This window comes from Peromyscus eremicus, chromosome 8a (genome assembly GCF_949786415.1).
Source record: "Peromyscus eremicus chromosome 8a, PerEre_H2_v1, whole genome shotgun sequence".
In the NCBI taxonomy this organism is placed as follows: Eukaryota; Metazoa; Chordata; class Mammalia; order Rodentia; family Cricetidae; genus Peromyscus; species Peromyscus eremicus.
In genome coordinates, this window is record NC_081423.1 from 45,837,204 (window position 1) to 45,843,294 (window position 6,091).

The window sequence follows — 6,091 nt, forward strand, 5'->3', positions numbered from 1 at the left end:
GGTGTGACTGAGGCAGGGTGAAGGGGTAGAGGGGTCCTGGAGAAGATGGAATAGTTGGGGCGGGTAGAGGAGGGGACACGGGGGAGGGGGAGGGGAGGAGAGGGGTGGGTGGGAGGTGGGGGAATGGGTGCGGGGTGAGGGAGTAGGCTGCCGGAGCGTGCTGAGTGGTTGGGTGTAGTAAGCTGGGGCTGTCGACCTGCCTTCTGCTTCCTTAGGTCCTTCCTTGCCTTGTCTGTTTCCTGTTTTAGCCATCCTCTGCCTCAGTCTGACGCATCCTTGGCCCGAACTGAGCCTCCTGATTCTGGCCTTTCGTTTTGTCGCCGCCCAGGTTCAGTCTTCTAGCTGTGACTGTTTCTGCGCTCCCTTTTGGCCACTACTCAGGTTCCTGCTCCATTTGCTCCGTTGCGTTTTCCCAGACGAGGAAACGTCTTCCTCCTGTCTTGGTCTTCTCATGCTAAAACCAGATGTCCATTTCTGGACAGTGACTGTTTGCAATAAAAACTTCCCAGAGGGGCCAGGGCTTGGATCTGGGCTCTCAAAGTTGGCCTGGGGCCTGCCTGGGGCTATTCTGGATCCTGAGATAGAGGCACACATCCAGGCCTCTCTGTGCAGGGGCTCCCTAGGGAGGTGTGGGAAGGGACAGTCCACTTCTGTGAGAGTGAGGGATTCTTCCAGGCCCAGCACATTGTCCCTAGCCTGGTAGACTGCTTTCTTTCTTTAGAAGGGACCCTTGGTCTCGAAGACCGACCCTTTAAGGGTACCTTTCTGAGAATCAGTTGTTTTAAACCCCTCCCTCACCCTGACTCTAGTCTCATCTCCCTTGCTCCAGGAAGCTGGTTCAGTCTAAGGAAGCTGGCTTCCTTCTTTTTTTTATCAGTCCCTGACGCTCAGCCTCAGGAAGCTCCGTCTGGCCTGTAGACATTGCCTCATCCCTGGCTCTAAGCAAGTTTGGGGACTGGTACAAAGAAAATCAAAGTCAGTAAGCCCGGGTCCTGGCTTGTTACCTTCTTCCCCAGGATCTCAGAGGCTCCACTTTTCCTTCTTTTAAGACTGGGTGACATGCCCTCTCCCACATAAATTCAGTGACAATGATTTCAAACAGCTTAAAACACACTACTGTCAGGAAGTTGGCCTTTCAGAGCTGGCATTTGTCTCCTTCCCCAGAAGGTGCCCATGCCACACTTCTGTGTAAGCATCCACATTTTATTTAAAAAAAAAAAAAAGTGATCTATGGGGCTGGAGAAATGGCTCAGAGTCTAAGAGCACTGGCTGCTCTTCTGGAGGACCTCGGTTTGATTCCCAGCACCCACATGGCAGCTCACAACTGTCTGTGACTCCACTTTTAGGGGATCTGCTGCATGCAAGTGGTGTACAGATATGCAGGCAAAACCCCCCATACGAATAAAGTAAAATTGAAAATGGAATGAAGAAACTATGTGAAGCTGGGCATGGTGGCACATAACTTTAATTACAGTATTCAGGAGGCAGAGGCAGGGGGATCTCTGCGAGTTCGAGTGTAGCCTGTTTCCAGGACAGCCAGGGCTGTTACACATAGAAACCCTGTCTCAAAACAACAACAACAACAACAACAACAACGAAACAAGAAACAAACAAACAAAAAAAACCCCACAAAAAATAAAATAAAACAAAAAACCTATATGAAAATAAATTTAAATAAAAGAAACATTTACAGGCGTTAACAGCTTAGATGCAAGATTGTAAAACATCAGTAGCGAACTTCTGCCCTCCAGGGTTCTCCCATTGTGCTGTAAGCCTGTATTTAAGACCTCCTCCCTCCTTCAATAAATGACATTCGGCATTTAAAAAAAAAAAAAAATATATATATATATATATATATATATATATAATTGAATGAATACTGCGAATGTAATCTATGAGTACCACAGATGTGATTAATATCATGAGTGTAATTAATGAATATCATGAGTGTAATTTAAAAAATTTAAAAAAGAAACATTTACAAAAAGCTACAAATAAAGCATAATCGGAGAGAGCCAGACTGAAGCCAGCTTGAGAAGTTTGTATTTTGGGGGTGGGGGTGCTGAGTTATGAGTTTCCCAGATGTCTAGCAAGCGCTCTACCACTCAGCTATGCAAGACAGCCCTGGGAAAGAGGGGGAGACTTTCTTTACTTGTAACTGGAAAAGCTTTTGAAGCCTGAGTCCAGCGCGGGCTTTGCGGAAGTCTCGATTCTAGTTTCAGTTCCCCTCCCCTGTTCTGTTTTGGTTTTTTAAAGATCTGTTTATTTTTACGTGTGTGAGTGTTTTGCCTGCCTGTTTGTGCATGCACCTTGTTCTCTGGGGCCCTCGGAGACCGAAAGAGGGTGTCAGATCCCCTGGAACTGGAGTTGCGGACAGTGTGACCTTCCATGCGAGTGCTGGGAAACCAACCTTCCAGCTTAGCAAGTGCTCTTACCCATCTCTCCAGGCCCAGGGCTTAAAACAACATAAAAAAGATAAAACTGACACACAGCACACTAGCATAAAGTGTATGATTCACAGAGTCACGCTGCCAAGATCACAACCACAGAGCATCTGGGCCTAGGAATGTGGCCTTCGTGGTAGATTCCTTGCCTGTCATGTGGGAGGCACTGTGTTTAGTCTCCAGTACTGGAAAAAAACAATAACAAGAGTTTTGTAATCTGTGATATTTTAATTGGCATTTTTTTTCATTTAGCCTAATTTTTTTGGGGGACAGGGGTGTTTTGAGACAGGGTTTCACTGTGTAGCCCTGTCCTGGAACTCGCTCTGTAGACCAGACTGGCTTCGAACTCACAGAGATCCACCTGCCTCTGCCTCCCAAGTGCTGGAATTAAAGGCGTGTGCCTGTCACCATTTAGCCATTTAGCCTAATTTTTAAGTTTATTACATGTTGTAAAATGTATTGGTACTTCATTTTTTTTATGGCTAAATATCATTCAGCTGTGTAGCTATCACATTTTATGCACTCACTCACCAGTTGGTGGACATTTGGGTTGTTCTCGTCAGTGGTAGGGCAGAAAAAGACACAGAGACACAGACCATTCTCCTGCCTCAGCAGCCTAAAGACTTCCCTTTCAGAGACCTCCACTCCGTGAAACTGGATCCTTGATTTCACCACAGAAAATAATTTCAGGACAAGATAACATGAAGCAAGAGTTAGAGTTCATTGAAGTTTTTAGTTGTTTTGTTTTGTTTTTTTTGTCTGTTTGTTTTTTGGGGACAGGGTCTCACGTGTAGCCCTGGCTGGCCTGTAACTCACTATGTAGACCAGGCTGGTCTTGAACTCACAGAGATCTACCTGCCCTCTGGCCTCCAGAGTGCTAGCATTAAAGGTATATGCTACTACAACTGGCTAAAAAAGACTTCTTAAATATAGATTTAAATGCAGTTATTAATAGAAAGAGAGGAATTCATAAAGAGAATTATACACACCCCAAAGAATAGGGAAGGCCTTCTCAACGGAGATTCACATTTAAGTGTCTTAGCATGTATATAATAGGATTTTGGAGGCTTTGGGGATGATGTTGATTAACTGGTTTCTAAAGGATCCCCCTCCTTGATCTCTTTTTCCCTTTTCTTTTTTTCTTTTTCAGTTTTGTTGAGACAGGATTTCTCTGTATATCCCTGGCTGTCTTGTAACTCTCTCTGTAGACTAGGCTGACCTCCAACTCAGAGATCAGACTGCCTCTGCCTCCTGAGTGCTAATTCAAGGCATGCACCAGAACTGTCTGGCTTTTTCCCCTTCTCAGTAAGTGAGATTACAGAGTGGCTATAGATGAGCCTTGGATACAATTCCAATCTGATAAGACACTATCATGGGCCCTAAGGGTGCACAGGGAGCTATGACAGGACTATTAATACAAATGGAGTTTCTTGTGAAATTCCTAGCAAATTACGTGTTTATGGCTGGGAGGATATATGTACTTGCCCTTAAGCATAAGTCATTGCTGTTTTAAAATTCTCTTTTGAAATATCCCTATATAAGAGAAACATTGTTTCATGCTGAGTATGGTGGCACATGCCTTTAATCCTAGCACCCAGGAGGTAGAGGTAAGTGGATATCTGTGGGTTCAAGGGCAGCCTGATCTGCAAGTTCCAGTCCAGCCAGGGCTACATTGAGAAATCCTGCCTCAACAAAACAAAACAAAAAAACTCTATTTTGGCACTCTTCACAGCAAATGTAGTTACTTGAGCGGTATATGGATCTATTCATTTGTTTAAGTGTTTTGTCTGAATGTATGTAAATGTTTGTATGTGTACCATGAGCACGCCTGGTGCCTGAAGAGACCAGAAGACCTCCGATCTCTTGGAACTGGAGTTATGAATGGTTTGAGGTACTATGCAAGTGCTGGGAACCAAACCTGGGTCTTCTGCAAGACCAACAAATGCTCTTAACTGATGAGCCATCTCTCCAGCCCACTGAGCTAGAATTCTTGACTCCCAGCTTCAACCAGACTCTAAAGTGAGGGTTTTTTTTCTCTTTCCATTCCCTGGTGGTTCCCCCTTTTTCTTGTATAAATAAGGCTGCTGCTATAACGTTTATGTAGTGTTTGTGCTGTCGTGTTCCATTTCTTTTAAGTACATGCTGAGGGCTGGAATTTCTGGGTCACATGTTAACTCTATATTTAGTCTTCTGGAGAAATAGTCACTACGTTTTTATCATCTACCAGATTGCAACTCCTCCAGATCCTTGCCAATGCTTTTTGTTTGTTTGTTTGTTTTTTGAGACAGAGTTTTTCTGTGTAACTGGCCTGGCTGTCTTGGAACTTGCTTTGTAGACCAAGCTGGCCTGAAACTCACAGAGATCTGCTGCCTCTATCTCCTGAGTTCTGAGATTAAAGATGTGTGCCACCATGCTGGTGGTTTTTTTTTTTGGTTTTTTTTTTGTTTGTTTTTTTGTTTTTTGTTTTTGTTTTTTTTTTTAAGGAAGGACCTCACTGTAACTTAGGATGGCCTGGAATTTATCATACATACATACTGAAATTCATTTAGGCTGGCCTACAAATCACTGTAACCTTTTGTGCCAGCCTCCTGAGCCCTGGAATGTCAACTAATGTCAGGCTTCATTGTGGATTTTTGTTGTTTCATAAATACATTTTAAAGTTATTCCTAAATGTGTATATGTAGTAAAAAAAAATTTAATGTTGTATGATATTTTGTTTGTGTTCTGACAAAGCTTGCCTGGAGATCAGAGAAGCAAAGTAACCACAGTCATTTCTTACCTCTATGAATCCTCAGACTCAATGGAGGGCGAGATCCTTTCTCCGCCCACCTTACATTCCTGTCTCTGTCTCTCTAATGCTGGGATTAAATGTGTGAGCCTCCCCTGGGCTGGGATCAAAGTCTTGAGCCTCCCAAGTGCTGGGATTAAAGATGTGTGCCACCACTGCCTGGAGTCTATGGTTAACTAGTGATTAGCTCCACCCTTTGACTGCCATGCTGGATGGTACAGGTTTGGAGTGTGGGGTGGTGAAGGTGGCGGGGCCGGGCAGGGCCTCTGGATGGTTTGAGGTTGGTGTACGAAGTTTGCCTTTTATTCTGAGTACTATGGAAAAGTGGCTTTGAGCGGAGGAGTGGGTTGACTTGGCGTTTATTTATTTGTTTATTGTTATTTAGTTTTTCTTCATTTACTGATAATGGGGGTCAAACCCAGAGCCTTATACATGCCACTAAGTGCTAAATGCTGGCCCTTGGTTTATATTTTTAGCAGGCCCCCTTAGTTGATTATATAAGACGAGGCGTGAGAGGGAGACAAATTTGGAGGTGTGGAGCTTTCTCAGGGGAGAGAAATTAGTGGTTTGGACCAATACCAATCACACAAAATTCTAGACATGGAACAAGGACAAAGATCTTGATGGGGAGAGAGGGGCGAGAAAGGGAGGGAAAGAGGAAGGAGAGAGGGAGGGGGGCGGGAATGAGGGGAAGGGAGAGAGGAAGCGGGGAGCGCAGGCGCGCGACAGTCCTTGTTCTCCAGGGCAGGACCAAAGCTGTACAATTTCAACCTTTCCTGACGGCCTCCCTGTCCCCACCTGCTGGCTGCTTCTGGAAGTGCCTTTATACATGGAAACTGGAGCCTTGGGGATCCCTAGG